This window comes from Pteronotus mesoamericanus, unplaced genomic scaffold (genome assembly GCF_021234165.1).
Source record: "Pteronotus mesoamericanus isolate MK-2021 breed Mesoamerican mustached bat unplaced genomic scaffold, CSHL_Meso_final scaffold_85, whole genome shotgun sequence".
Taxonomy (NCBI): domain Eukaryota; kingdom Metazoa; phylum Chordata; class Mammalia; order Chiroptera; family Mormoopidae; genus Pteronotus; species Pteronotus mesoamericanus.
Window position 1 is genome coordinate 60,166,282 of NW_026555329.1, and position 16,550 is coordinate 60,182,831.

Genomic DNA, 16,550 nt, shown 5'->3' on the forward strand with positions numbered 1-16,550 from the left:
GGGGCTTTGGACTGGATATAAGGACAGAGTAAGACTTTGGGTTCTTCCCCCTGAGCGGAAGCAAATGTGTTCAGTGTGTAGGAGGAAGGGTAGCACAGTTGTTGTTATCCTTGGCTAGAGGGGTGAACTATGGCAGGTCATCTAACTACATCGGGATTCATGTTTGCACTAGTATAGAACTGCTGCTGGGAAGCACATAGTCTGCCAAGGATCATATTTTCTAGCTCCCCTTGCATCTAAGTGGGGACATAGTTCTAGCTAATGAAATATGAAGAGAACCGGTAAGTGTCACTTTGGGAAAGATGGTTAAGATATAGATATGCCTTCTTTACTCATCTGCTAGCCAAATGCACAGTTCTTTAATGCTCTAGGAAATGACAGAGACATAAAATAGAAAACTAGAATCCTGAATCACCATGTAAAGGAAATCTACCCATCTAAGCAGGAACACCCATACTAATCTGTTATATAGGTGTTACTGTTTTAAACTACTGAAATTATGTCATTTGTTTGTTACAGCACTTAGTAGTATCATAACTAGTATATTAATACAAAATTTTGCTTCATAAATCTTTTGCAAGTAAATAAGTGCTTAAAGAATTTTACTTTATAATAAAGAGTAATAATACATCAATAGGACTTAGTTCAGAGAGGTGTGTCTAATGTTGACAATACAATAATTAAAATATTTTTAATTAATTTTTTTAATCCTTACCCAAGGGCATTTTTTCATTGCTTTTTAGAGAGAGAGCAAGGGATAGACATTAATTGGCTGCCTCCTGTACACACTCAGACTGGGGATCAACCTGCAACTTAGGTATATATCCTGACCGGGAATTGAACCTGTAGTCTTTAACTGAGCCACACCAGCCAGGGCAATAATTAAAATACTTAACATATAAAAATTTACTAAGGATACTTCTGCATTTTAGGTTTACATCTAAATTATATTATAGTTCTGTACAAAATAGCTTCTTTTATTATTTAGCAAAGTAGATGTTTTTATATTTATTTCTCTTAATCTTTCTATACGTACTTCATCTCCTAGTTTATTTTTGTCAGCAACATTTTAAATGTCTTGTCACTTAGCATGACAACACATTTTATGATTTTTTATCTTAAGTATAAAGCCAATGCATCTTCTTCATAATAAAATGTCATCATTACTTGTCATCTTTTCTAAGGTGTAATGAAAAACACAAAATGCTTTCTTAGGTTTTGTTTAAAATTCTGTGGAATTTAATATACAAGGAGAAAAAACTTAAACATGAAGTATAAATATATGTATACTCATAATATTTAGAGTAATATAGGATCCAGAGACTTTTCTCTTGAAATATACTTGTACAAGCTGGAATTTCTCGATTGTTTTCCTTCAAATTAGATGCATTAATTAAAGCCAAGCCATGCACATTTGTGTATATATCCCATTAGTTGAACTTTGTAACCTGTAAATATATGTCTAAATTTCTAAACTCTATTTTAACAAATATCTGAAAACCTAGAAAACTAGGGGGTTGGTGGAATCTAGAAGAACTGAGAGGGGCTCAGTAAGTTCTAAGGCTGGGTAAACTATTCACTGCCTTTCCCCCATCAACAGCCTAGTAGAAGGAAAAAGACCACAGATCACAACTGCTGCACTGTATAGAGATACATATTTAGTACAATTCTAACTCCAATGGGTACAACCAACAACAATTCTTTAAGGAATTAGGACAGACTTCACATAGAGGAATTACTGTTTCATTTGGGAACCTAGAAGAATACAAAATTTCCAAGGCAAAAGGCAAGAGAAGGAACTGAGAAATAAATATATAAGACTGTTGCAACTGAACCATGCTGAGTGGGGACCTAGAAAAAGGCATACAATATGTATGTTGACATTCTTACTGTATTACCTTTGGTTCTCAAGCCCTCCCTTCAAGTTCTATTGGTCAGCTCTTCCTTTGTTCCCTGGATCTTCCCTTGGTCAGTTTCCATTACTTGCCACGAGAAGAACTTCAACCAGTATAAATGCTCATTACAGGTTCTGCCATGTCAATTCTCTACTTCATCAAAAGGTAAGGAGAGAGAACCCTGTGGAACAGTAACTTTTGAAGGTCAGAAAAAGTAAAAAAGCTCTATAACTGAGACTAAAGGCCAAGGAGGCAGAGGAAAAACCAGAAGAGTGTGATGCACTACATTCAAGGTTGAGTGTGTTTTAGGGAGTGGAAGTGGCCAAATGGCATTCGAGAGGTCAAGCACAGGAAGGACAGAAGGCTACTGTTTGGCTTCACAGAGGAGTCACTAGAGGTTCTCAGCAAGAGACAGTTTAGGTGAGGCCAGACTACAATGGTGTGAGGAAGAAATCTCTTTGAAAAATGGGGGAAGATTTCATTTAACTGTTACATGAGCAAGATTGGGCAAGATGGGTAAGTTCACTTCAGTTAGAAAGAAGGAACCTTGTGTGCAAAGGCAGAGGGGAATGAGGGTATGACAAGGCAGGTTGAAGAGGTTAAGGAAATGAGAAGGCTGTATTGGTGGATGAGACCAAAAAAGAAGTCTAGGGATAGTCTGTAAAACATTGTGTTTTTCTAAGGAGTTTGTATGTTATCCCATTACATGCAGTCAAAAGATGCTTTGAAGCCAAGGAATGACAATCAAATTTTCATACTTTTAAGCAAAGAATAATACCCTCTATTCAGCTGTAGGAGTAATAAGACTCAATGTGTAGTCAGCGGTTGTAATATCCAAGTAAGAGATGAATTGGCCTTAAAAAATACATCTTTAAAATAAAGTAAGATGAGACTTCAAATGTTATTAGCTGGAATCCTGTTTCAATGTGTGATTAAAAATCCTTTTTGATGACAATCAGACATCCTTGAGAGACACAGGGGAACTACCCAGATGAATACAGGCATTTCTATAAGAAACCTTGACATTTTGGATTCGGTTTACATTTTTCTGTCTCCCTCATTCAACTGCCAGAGATATATAGCTCAGCAAAGATTCATAATGACTATTCCTTGTGAACCTTTCGAGCACCGTTTTGAGAGCTTAGGACCTTGAGAGAGTATATATTGTGAAAGGACTAACTAAATTTACTTAATTTTAATAAATTTTTATTTAGCACATGTTAATAACTAGCATATATTTTCTCTACTATAAGAAACCTTTTATTTTCAGTGTGTGGAGGAGATGAATCAGATGATTTTTCTGAGAGAAATCCATATAATTTTTTAGTAACATTTTCTAGTGTTTAATACACTTGAAGCTGCTTAAATTATTTCTCCTTTGATTTAATATCAACGCTTCCTGTCCTACTTAGCTGAAACAAAAAACAGCTGCTCACCTTCACTAACACAATGCTCTTTTGTATACCAAAAGATTAACATTAAGTCTTCTGTCAATCATGTTGTCTGTGGGCTAAATTCAGTTGCCTTTATTTTGAAAGCCAGAGAATCCTGGAATTTACAATATGAAATTGATCAAACTCCCAATCTCTTACCAAATGTGTACTTTTCCAGACAGAACCACAAAAAGTATATAGTACTTTTTTGATAAGAAAGGTGTTTTAACAAAAAAAAAAAAAAAGGAGGGGGAGAAAAAGAAAAACAGAAAGAAACTGGGGGCGGGGGGCGGGAAGGAAAAGTATAATCTTAATTATATACTTTTTTCTGGCATTAGCTTGATAAGGATAGAGATTAAAAGCTTTGCTGTTTGCATGATGGGGTTTGAGGAGAAGTCACAGAGAAGAAAAACCAAGGTGTATAAAATTATTCACAAATCCTTCTGACATCTCTACTTAAAAATGAACCATCACATGGAGGGTCTCTTGGAATGCATTCAGCAGAGTATGCTCCTTGAAGGCAGAAGGTATACTATGACACAGAGTCATTCGTCTGTAGCTCAGAGTAGTTTAAGTCAGCATATTTAACTAAGCCATTTTTCACCAGGGTTCTCTTCATATTCTATAGTAGACACTTACCAAGCATTTGTTGGTTGATTTGTTAGTTGCTTCATTGAATGGATGGATGAATGCTTAGAGAAATTAGAAATAAAAATGCAAATGTAAAAGTATTACTTCACTGAAGTAAAAAGAGAAAAAGGCTTGCCAACTAAAGTACTGTCAAAATTTGATAACAGAAAATGACAGTAATAAGTGCCAGAATTCGTATGCCATTTACTTGCCATTTCTATACATTTATAAAACTCTCATCCTTCCATTTCTGGACTATGACGAGTAAAATAACAATCTCCAAAAGATGCCTATATCTGAATTTCCTGAACCTGTGAATATGTTAGTGCACATGGCAAAAGGGTATTGAGGAGCTGATGGAGTTAAGGCTGCTAATTGGCTGATCTTAAACTAGAAAGATTATCCTAGATTGTCCGGGTGGGCCGAGTCCAATCACAAGGGCTCTCTGGTATTGAAAAGGAGGGCAAAAGAAAGGGTGTTGAAGTGATATGTGAGAAATACTAAACTACCCATTGCTAGCTTTGAAAATAGAAAAGACCATGAGCCAAGGAACACTGGCAGCCTCTAGAAGCTGGAAAAGGTAAAAATTGCATTCATTCTCTCTTAAATCTTCCAGAAAGGAACACAACCCTACCAACTCCTTTATTTTAGCCCACTGAGATTCATTTTGGACTTCTAATCTGCACAACTGTCAGATAATAAATTTGTGTTGTTTTAAGCCAATCGTTTTTAGTAATTTGTTAAAACTAAATAAGAAACTAATACATGGACAATAAAAGCTGAGACTTCATCACAAAAGAACACTAAATCTGAGATATGATAATAAAAACACTAAATTTACCTTTTAAATTTCTTCTGCTAAATGTGTGATTCAAAGACATCTTTACATACAGATTTATTTCATTAACTTTGTCTGATTACTTTAACAAGAAGTTGTGTGTATGTGTGTGTGTGTGTGTGTGTGTGAGATTATTTCTTCAATTCCTGAAATATTCTGCCTCTATGAAACCTTTTAAAAAATATTTTTCTCACTTCAAGATTTTATTTCACTTAGTTAAACAAAGTTTTTATTTTCCTTACCATGAATCAAATTTTTTTTAAAAAAGAACGAACAACGAAAACTGCCGGTCAAGATGGAGGCATAGGCAGACAGGTTTTGCCTCATCACATAACCATAAGAAGGATCACAACTAATCTCAAAACAGAAAACAAGAACTGCCAGAAAATTGAACTGTATGGAAATCTGACAACCAAGGATTTAAAGCAGAAGTATTCATCCAGACAGGTAGGAGGGGCAGAGCCGGGGAGCCAGGCTGGAGAAGATGCGGTGTGGCAGCGGCAGGGAGGCAGTGGTGGAACGGGCAGTTCCATATTCACCTGAGGTGGATAAAAACTAGGAGAGACAATGGGGGAGCAAGCCATCCCAGCCCCAGACCAGATGTGCAGCCCAGGGTTCCAGCACCAGGAAACTAAAGCCTCATAACTTCTAGCTGTAAAAACCACTGGGGATTGGGACACCAGAAGAAACTGTCGGTTTCTCAGCAGAGTCCATTTAAAGGACTCACACAACTGTAGAACATACACAAACTTATCCATTCTGGGATTCAACACCAGGGCAGCAGCTTGAGGGGCGCAAGTTACATACAGGAAGTAGGGGAAGTGACTGGAAACAGAATCAGGGTGAGAGCTGAGCAAGCATCACTGTTACCTCAGACCCCTTCCCCTCGTACAGCACCACAAAGCCGCAAAGTGGTTGCTCCATCCTGGTGAATACCTAAGGCTCCACCCCTTACAATGTAACAGGTGCAGCAAGATGGAGTCAAAGCAACTCTACCCAATACACAGATAGAAACACAGGGAGGCTGCCAAATTGAGGAGAAAAAGAAATATGTCCCAAATGAAATAATAGATCAAAACTCCAGAAAAAGAACTAAGTGAAGTGGAGATAGCCAACCTGTAAGATGCAGAGTTAGAAACACTGGCGATAAAGATGATTAGAAATGTCACTGGGTACAGAAATGCGTAAGGGAAGACATGAAGGATACACTAAATAAAATAAAGAAAAATTTACTGGGAACCAACAGTGAAGGGAAGGAAGCTGGGGTTCAAATCAACAATTTGGAACATAAGGAAGAAATAAACAGTCAACTAGTACAGAATAAAGAAACAAGAATTCAAAAAAAAAATGAGGAGAGAATAAGAAGACTTTGGGGCATGTCCAAAAGTGCCAACACCCAAATCATAGGGATGCCAGAAGGAGAAAAGGAAGAACAAGAAACTGAAAACTTACTTGATAGAATAATGAAAGAAAACTTCCCTAATTTGAAGAGGGAAGCAGATGTACAAGTCCAAGAAGCACAAAGAATCCCAAATAAGTTAGACCCAAAGAGGACCACACCAAGACACATCATAATTAAAATGCAAAAGCTTAAAGATAAAGAGAGAATCTTAAAAGCAGTAAGAGAGAAGCAGACAAATACCTATAGAGGAATTCCCATAAGACTATCAGCTGATTTCTCAAAAGAAACTTTGAAGGCTAGAAGAGAATGGCAATAAGTATTCAAAGTGATAAAAAGCAGGGGCCTACAACCAAGATTACTCTATCCAACAAAGCTATCATTTAGAATTGAAAGGCAGATAAAGTGCTTACTAAACAAAGTAAAGCTAAAAGAGTTCATCATCACTAAGCCCTTATTGTATGACTTATTTAAGGAAAAGAAGATGATCAAAACTATGAATAGTAAAATGGCAACAAACTCATATAACTATCAACAACTGAATTTAAAAAACAAAAACAAACTAAGCCAACAACTAGAACAGGAACAGAATGACAGAAATGGAGATCACATGGAGGGTTATCAGTGGGGAGAGAGAAGGAGAGATTGGGGGAAAAGGTTCAGGGATTAATAAGCATAACTGGTAGGTACAAAATAGACAGGGGGATGATAAGAATACTATAGAAAATGGAGAAGCCAAAGAACCTACATGTGTGACCCATGGACATGAACTGGGTGTGGGAAGACCGCTGAGGGAAGGGGGTGACTAGGTGGAGGGGAGCAAATGCGGAAAAACTGGGACAACTGTAATAGCATAATCAATAAAATATATTTTGAAATAAAATAATGATGCTGCTATAAACATTTGTGTACAAGTTTTTCTGTGTATACCTGATTTCAGTTCTCTTGGGAATACACCGAAGAGTAGGATTGCTGGGTTATATGGTAATTCAACGTTCAACTCTTTGATGAACAACCGAACTGTTTTCCACAGCAGCTCCGCTGTTTACATTCTCATCAGCAATGTGTGAAGGTTCCAATTTCTCTATATTCTCCCTGACTTACTTTTTTTTGTTTTTTAATTATAACTGGCCTAGTGGGTGTGAAATGATATCTCATTGTCATCTTGATTTACATTTCATACAGTTAATTTCTAAATGGTTGCCCTGGAAATTATAATTAACATCTTAATTTATAATAATCTAATTTATAACAATTTATAATATCAACTTAGTTTCAGTGGTATACAAAAACTTTGCTACTATATAGATTTGTCCCCCTCATTACATTGCTATTGTCACTATATATTGTGCCTATCAACAGATTTATAATTATAGTTTTGTGTAGATGAATTTTATTTAATTTTATTGAGATATAATTGACATAGAACATTAATTAGTTTCAGGTATACAGCATGATTTGTTATTTGCATACATTGCGAAATGATAACCACAATAAGTCTAATTAACATCCACCACAGTTATAGTTTCGATTTGCCTTTCATATCTTTGTTGGTTATTTGTATATTTTTGGAGAAATGTCTGTTTGAGTCCTTGCCCATTTTGTACTTAGGTTATTGGGAGTTTTTGGTATTGAGTTGTAAGAGTTCTTTATTAATTCTGGATGTTAATCCCTTATTAGATATATGATTTCAAATATTTCTTCCTTTTTACTCTGTTGACTATTTCCCTTGACACACAGAAGTTTTTAGGTTTGATGTGGTTCCATTTGTTTATTTTTGCTTTTCTTGCCAGGGCTTTTTGTGTCATATACAAGAAATCACTACCAAGTCCAATATCATAAAGCTTTCCTCTATGTTTTCTATAGGAGTTTTATAATTTTTTGTTTTTAATAAAGTCTAGACTAATTTTATAAAAAAGAATGAACAATGAGGTTGATTATTATGGTTACTAGAATGAAAACAATCATGTATATATTTCTAACAAATTTCAAGTTCTACAAACCCAAATATCAAGAATTATTTCTTCTACATCAAAATCTTCAATGGAAGAGTATGAGGTTGAGGCATCTTGGTGATATACTTCACATGTTCCAAAATCTTCCCTTGAATATTTTGAAAGACATAGTCAGGTTTCTCATTGTAGATTTTTGTGGCTTAATTAAAGACACTAGCCTTTATTCATGTTCATATATCAGTTTTATTGCTTGTAAATTATCAATTTCGTACTTCCTGGATGGGGCATATATTCCATCACAGCTACATCTGTATTTTTTAAGACTTATCTAAATAGGAAAGCATCACTACTACTTTTTATTGATTGCCCTCAGCCATAAATTATGAATAGCAGTAACTTTTTATATTTCCTTACCAACACAGTTGCTATTAGAGGGCACTGAACGAGTAGCTTCATCATGTTTCTTTTTACTAGCTGGTTATAATGATGCCTGGAACTTAAAAAGAACCTTTCCAATGAGTGTCCCAGAGTGCTTTGTAAAATTCAAGTTAATGCTCAAAACACCCTTAAAAGTAGTCATTTCTCTTGTTATGTAAATAACCTGACACTGAAGTTAAATGAATACATAAGGAAAATTACCTCAAGATAACAATGAACACTTTCAATTTCACATCGCCTCCCCAATCCAACATTATTCCCTTAGTTGTTTCACAAAAATTACAGTAACTAAATTGGGGTTTTTCTTCCTCTTTGGTTATTAAATACCCTACAAAATCTTAGCGCCAAGTCAATTTTATGCCAATTGGTAATATATGATGGTAGGATAGAAAGGAGAGAGTTATATACAGTATCTAAACAAGAATAACTTCAACTGCATCCTAAAACAGAAGAGCAGGATTTAATCCAATTATAACAAAATGTTTTGGGATTGCCTAATTTACAGGTAAGTATTGCTATTTATATTAAAAAACAACTACCACCCTGAAGAGTGAATTACTATTCTTCACTTGAAGAAAAAATCTATGCAAGGTCTAATAATCATAACATAACTATTTGCTGAACTGATCAGACTCAGGAAAACCTTCCCAATTTGCAATTCTATATGTATGCAAACTAGTCAGAAGTCATTTAAATAATAAAAAAGGAAGACAGGAAGACGAGTATGAGGTTGAGGCATCTTGGTGATACACTTCACATGTTCCAAAGAACTGAATGAATTAAAAAAAATATGTGATAAGATGGAAGAGTAGTGGGGAACAATGGTCCAGGCAGAGTGGGTGAGGTTAAGCGATTTGTCCATGCCCTCATGGTTATTACAGCAGAGACAAAACAAGAATTAATGTCTTCTAGAAGCACGTGTCAAGCTTTTTAGTTTGTCATATTCAACAAGTAACTAATTAGAACCAATTAGAAACTTTACTACGAATATTCTTAAGTGGCTTTGGATAGCTCCAAGATGCAAGGGATTTCTTTTCTTAATGTATACCTAAAAAGTAGAGAATAGTAATGGACTTCAGAATGTTCCAACCTGCTTTTCTGTGTATTATACAAAAGAGATGGGCTGAACATACTAGAATCTCACTCTGGCTGTAAGATACAAACCATGTTATCATTCCAATTGTTGTTCCAGTTTATCACTTAGTTAGCAAACGCAGTGTGCAAACAAAAGTTACTCATTCTACTGTCTCTTATAGCTTTGCATAGGTGAAATAAAACTAAATCAGGCAAACTTCAGAAGATTTATTCATTAGTTCATTCATGCTCCCAGCATTAATTTGACATGTATTGTGTGCCAGAAACTGTTAAATAGATGCTCTTGCTGAAATAGCATGTCCTAGGCCTTACCTGCAATGGGAAATGGCAATATAAATATTATAAAGGTCTTACACTGTACATGATGTGTTAAAATATCTCTTGAAGTAGACTGTGATAAGTATAAGCAACACAAAATAACACAATTGTCAATACTAAGGTAAAAAATAAAATAAAAGCATAAAAATATTTAATAAGTCTAAAAGGAAAATGGGAACAGAAAACATGAGACAGAGAAAAAGCAATTAGCCAAATGACAGATTTAAACTTAACCATAGCAATAATCATATTAAAAGTGAGGCATAGTCACATGGAATAAAACAAAGGTTCAAATATGTTGCTTCAATAAAGATATTTTAAATATAAAGAAACAACTAGATTAAAGCTTTGAAAAAGATATATGCTAACACCTGTTAAAAAAAAAAAGTTGAGATAGCTAAGATAGATATTAAAGCTGAGTATATTACCAGGGATAAAGAAGATCATTTCATAATGACAGAGTGGTCAATTAAGAAAAAAATATTGGTTCTAAATATTTATGTGCCTGATAAAACATCTATATGTAGCTCAAGATACAATTAACTAAAACATGGATCAAAAATATAAATGTAAAAATCTACAAATATAAAACTTCTAGAAGGAGAATTCTGATCTTGGGTTAGACAAAGATTTCTTAGATATGGCACCTAAATCAAACCATGAAAGAAAACGATCACAAACTGGACATCAAAATTAAAAACTTCTGCTCTTTGATATACTATTACCAGAATGAAAAAACAAACTGGAGAAAAATATTGACAAATTACACATCTGATAAAGGATATGTAAACAATATGTTATGGCCTTTCTAAACTCAAGAATAAGTAAACAAGTAACTCAATTAAAAATTGGGGAAAATGCCCTGGTTGGTGTGGCTCAGTGGATTGGTTGCTGGTTTGATTCCCAGTCAAGGCCTATATGCCTGGGTTGTGGGCCAGGTCCCCAGCTGGGGGTGTGCAAGAGGCAACCAATGAATGTTTCTCTTGCACATCGATGTTTCTCTCCTCTTTCTCCCTTCCCTCCCCTCTCTCTAAAAATAAATAAATATTTTTTTAAAGTGGAGGAACTTTTTGAACAGATTCTTAATCAAAGAAGATGTACAGATGACAAGCATGCAAAAAGATGTTTAAAATGATTAGTGCCAGTTTATAAAGTGGTGAAAATTAAAAACATAATGAAGTAATATAACACACCTGTTAGAAATAAGGGATAAATCAGTATAGTATATACATTAACATTTGTTCTATCACTTATTCTGAGGAAACTGAAATGTCAACTTCTGGAATCACCCACATGGACCTACCATGAAGGATGCCTATCTGTAATGTGCTCACCCTCTTTTAGTGGTGAAAAGTAAGAGAATACATCCCTTGATCTCTACAGTGAGGGTGGCAGCCAGTTCCTTAGAGAAGGTCTGAGGTAAACTCATGAGGAACTGATGCAGGTTATCAAAGCCTCCTTTCTTTCAAAGTCAGACTTAGATAATAACACTTCACAGCATGTTATTAATGAGCCAGACATAATTAATTGCCACTAGAAAAAATATGTCAAAAGAATTTGCAGCATGTATAAATTATCTCTGGCCTTTCACCTACCCGTGGTCCTGCTTCTTGTCACTGACATGCCTTCTGAGAGATGACAACAAACTCTTGTCAGAAATGCTACATGAAAGGATTAAAAGAGGAAGAACTGTGATTTTTAGTTTCAGAAAACTATACTACTGGCTAGAACTACAAAAATAAGTCTACTGTGTATGGTGAGCTGAAAGAGACATATATGAAATGCAAACAAATTTCCATTCTATTTTGTAGCAAATAATATGAATTCACCGGTTAAAGTGGCAGTCATCTAGTGATGGCTATTTCAATGAAATTAGGTATTAATTTTTGCTTTAAAATTGAAGTAAAATATCTATGATTTCACCAGCAGCTTCTCTAATGCTTTTCTGATTCATATTTAGATGAAACAAATTCATATGATGCGAGACACTTTTTAAGCCCTCAAATATAAATTTTGTCTGTTTGAGTGAAGGAAAGGCCTAATTTTTATGAACTTAACTGTACCATTATTTGTGAAAAATTAGGATGGTTAATTATTCAATAAAATATCTGATCTATTACTTTGTATGTCGAAATTACAAGTTCTATAATGATTGCCTATATAAACAGGCAATCAGATACATGTTTTAAACTCTGTGGGTCCTAAATAGTTATATGTATGGGGTATTCAGTTCAATATGCTGAACTTGGCTAAAATTTTTAACATAAATGAGAATTCTATTGAGCAGAGAATTCTACTTAACCAAAACTCTATAAATGAGAAAAACTAGAAAGGATATAGTACAGAAACATGTGAGAGGCAAGTAAAAGAAAATCAGATTGACCAGTGAAAGAGTTTCTAGAACAGCTTGTCCCACCCAAAGACAGATCTTTGAATATTATATTACATCGCTTCTCTCTTGTCAAGTTTCAGAAACAAAATATCACGCATATCCTGATAAGTCCTTAGAGAAATCTCCTCTGATGCTTAACAAAGCAAACAAAAGAAAAAGATTTGATGAAAAGGGCAAATATATAGGCCAATTTTTACTTGCTACATTAAGATGTAACAAGCTGCTTTAAACATAATAGTTCATTTTAATGGAATAATCAATTCAGCAAGGCTAATTTTTTTAATATTTAAAATGTATATGAAATTAACCACTATCTGCTGTTTCCAAATAGTATTTACATTTGTAAAAGAAGCCTAATGACCAGCACTTTGAATTATTAGGTATGAACATCTCCAGATTAAGAAATGTTGAATAGCAGTACAAATATTCAAATGGAAAAAGAAGAGCAAAATACATAAAATGAAAACCTAATTTCAAGAATTATACTGCTCTCAAGATGTGCAAGAGGTGAATAAACATTTAGCCTTTTGCTACTAGAGGTATTGTTTAATCAAATTAGAAGAAAGAATATGTTCTGCCTCCTCTGCACTGTAAAACAAACAAAAACAAACAAAAGAACAGGTGGTCTGCTTTGTATGCTTCTCTCTCCTCAGAGGCAGGAGAACCAGCACCCTCCTGTGTGCACTGAGGTGTCACCAAGGCCCTAAACTCAGGGTGTGTGAACAGACAATAGGCTATTTTTCTAACAACCATCAGAAAGAATGTCTTTATAGCAACACTTTTAAAACTAAAAAGTGATTGGGGTAGAAACTTCAAAAATTCATTTTGTACTCAAGAATACCATTTGACAAGTTAAACAGCTATCCAGGAGCACAATAATTCATTCTGATAGACTCCATGGAAAGTGCCTTACCCACACATAAATGTCCTGTGGAATCACTATTTAGATTTTTATACAGTTATGTTAGGTAAACCTTGCTTTTAAAGCTTTTGTGGGACAAAATCATCTTGGTTATGGTGAACCGCAGACTTTTGGATGCTTGCCTGATCAACTACTTACCTACTAGGATATACCTGTAATAAAAAAATTCCCTCTTCTGCCTCCAGGTATTCCCTTAGCACCTGGTGGAGGGCTGGCCACCCATTCAGATGAAAAATCTCCATATGCCACCTCCACTTCCAGAAATAAGTATTGGCACCTGCTATCTACAAACAAAATGTGCATGTCAAATACTTGCCAAAGAACACAACCTTCCGCTGCCTGATGCCTATCTAAATCTGAGCTATCATTTCACAAAACTATATGCTGTGATAGATTTTTTTATTCTTGTTAGTTACTAGTTCTAAACCCTGGCTGCACATTAGTATTAACGTACAGAAATTCTCAATCATAGATGCTCATTTGCATTTCCTGACGAGCGCTTAAATATTTCTTCCTGGGTTCACCCCAAATCAACTAAAAAAATGTGGGCCCTAACTGGCGTCTTTTCAAATACTCTCTGAGGTGATTCTAATATGCACAGAGCTGAGACACACTTACAGAAGTAAAAAGATACTGGCAGCCAGAGAGTATACTAATATGATTCAAATCATTGTACAGAATGGTATAAATAAATATTAAATGGCTGTGCATAAAATGACTGTAGCTTAAATAATATTTGGTTCCTACTTTAAGTCACAAGATTAAATTGACCTACACTCACAACGTGATTTCTAAAACACTGTCAAATGTCCTCACTTTATCAGGTGTTGTATTTAATAATTATTTTAGTATACAGACTGTGGAGTCAAAAAACCTGAGTTTAAATCCTGACTCTTGAACTTACAGAGTGTTCTTAACTTCCGCAATTCTTATTTTCCTTATCTAAATATGGAATGTTACTACCAGTCATGATGAGGATTAAATGAGATTCTGTTTGTATGATAAGCAGTAATATAACCAGTAAACCAATACAATGATAGAGAACTGGAACTTGCAATGAAAACAGAGAATTTTTATTTCACTTCATTTAATTTAAAGACAAGGGGTCATGATCCAGAGAATCAACGTCTCGAGATCATACAATAAAAAAGTCAGAGGAATAAAACTTACTTAGCAGGGCAAAGCTGATTAAATAAGCCTGCTAGTGAGTTGCTCTGGTGAAAATGTACCTGATATATTTGTTGATGAAAATTCTCCATAATAGCCAAACCTGCAATTTCTTTAGTAATTTTCACTATTTAAAATATAAGAAGTTTTATCTGTCATTGCATTGAATTACTTTTGAACATAGTAATCAGACATACACCCTCATTGGGATATATTCTAAGGACAAAAAGAAAACAAAAGAAAACACAAAACAAAACAAAACAAAACTGCAAGGAAACTGCAAGGAAATACTGACCTTTACTTTATAAGCTTGTTGACTCTAGTACTGATATGGTACTTCTGAAAGGATTTTGTATGTATTTTAATACAGAAAATAAGTAAATATATTGATGTTGTGGGGAACCAGTAAACCTGTGATATTTTGTGTGTGTGTATATTTCTTAACCAGAACTGATGATACATAGAATGCTGGTTTCTAAATCCCATTTTCACTAAAAGAACTGTACTGATTATAGACCTAGGAGAGGGACAAGCTGAGTCTGTTAACTCAAGTGCCAGAAAACAAAGACTAATAGAATCATGTTTAATTACCATCACCAATTCAAACAAACCCGTCACTATATGACTCCTGAAAATGAAATGAAAATGCAATGAAAAACAGAAAACATCACATAGGTAGTGTTCTTCCCAAAACTGTTAACCTGAATCCAATCATAAAAAAAAAGTAACACATTCAGAATAAAAAAAAATTCTACAAAATTAGTTTGAAGTCTTTAAAATGTCATAAGCATGAAATGAAAGACAGGGGAGGGCATTATAAAATAGAGCAGACTAAAGAATCACAACAATCAAATGCAATACATGACATGATGCTTGATTGTATCCTGGATGAGAGGGAATCTAGCTTTTATGGACATGTTGGGATAATTAGGGAACTGTGAATGTTGACTTCCTCTTATTATTGAATCAATATTAAATTTCCTAGATGCGATAATGGAATTGAAGTGTAAGAAAATGTTTGTTTCTTTGAAAATATATGTTGAAGTGTTTTAAAAAAATATTTAAATAATATTTAATAACATTTGATTTAAAACCCTTATTTATTACAAAACTTAATAAAACCAAGCTTTGCATTTTGAAATAATTTAAGTTTACAGAGATGGTGCAAAGACAGTATTGGAAGTTCTGGAATATCTCTGACAATTCCCCCCATAATTAACAGCACATACCACGGTATATTTGTTAAAACCATGAAACTTATACTGATATGTTACATAAAGTTAAAAATAGTTACAAGAGTAAATAAAGTAAAATTAATATAATAATAGTTGAAATGAAAAATCCTGATTCATAAATATATCAGACCATGTGTAATATCTAGGACTCTTCTATTAGATTATGCCACCTGTACACCTTTGTTAAGTGAATAAATTCAGAAATATACAATCACAGGATTGAATGAACTATATGGCTTAGCTCTGTTAGAGATTAACAAATACATGCAACATGGCAACAGAAGAGGAAATCTGGAATGTGAGTCCAGGCTCATAATCTCTGGAGTGTGGCTATGGATTCATAAAGTCCTTAGCAATGGAGAAAACTCAATGGTGCAAAGGACACATAGAAGAGGAAGAGGATCTGAAATGAATAGAAATCCCAACTTTGGGGAAAAATTTCAGTATACACAATGATCCCAGCATCATGCCAGTTGTCCATCATCACAAGAAATTTCAAGTAAGATTTGTGAAGGTTTTATTCTATGGAAAATATCTGTGAATACAGTGCTCAGGGTTGGGTAAGAAAGACCCACATTACAGATGGTAACTTTAGAGCCTACTCACTGGAACACATCTACTTCATGAACAAGACAGAAGACAACTTTTCACACAGAGAGGTGTTAAGATCACAAGTCTACCCTAATTTTAATGCTTTTATTGCCAGAAAAAGCTGAGTAAAGATATACTGGAATTAGAGGATAAATATATTCTAGGTATCTGGAGGTGACTATAAGAAAAAAAAAAGAATTCAATGTTAAAAGATGGATTAGGAAGATCATCTCACAGGGAAA

At 34.5% G+C, this 16,550-nt stretch overlaps 1 protein-coding gene across 9 annotated transcripts in view; it reads right to left on the bottom strand.

The window, feature by feature from the left end:
• CADPS2 (calcium dependent secretion activator 2) overlaps positions 1 to 16,550 on the bottom strand; it is a 561,256-nt gene that overhangs the window by 250,077 nt on the left and 294,629 nt on the right. The window lies entirely within an intron of this gene.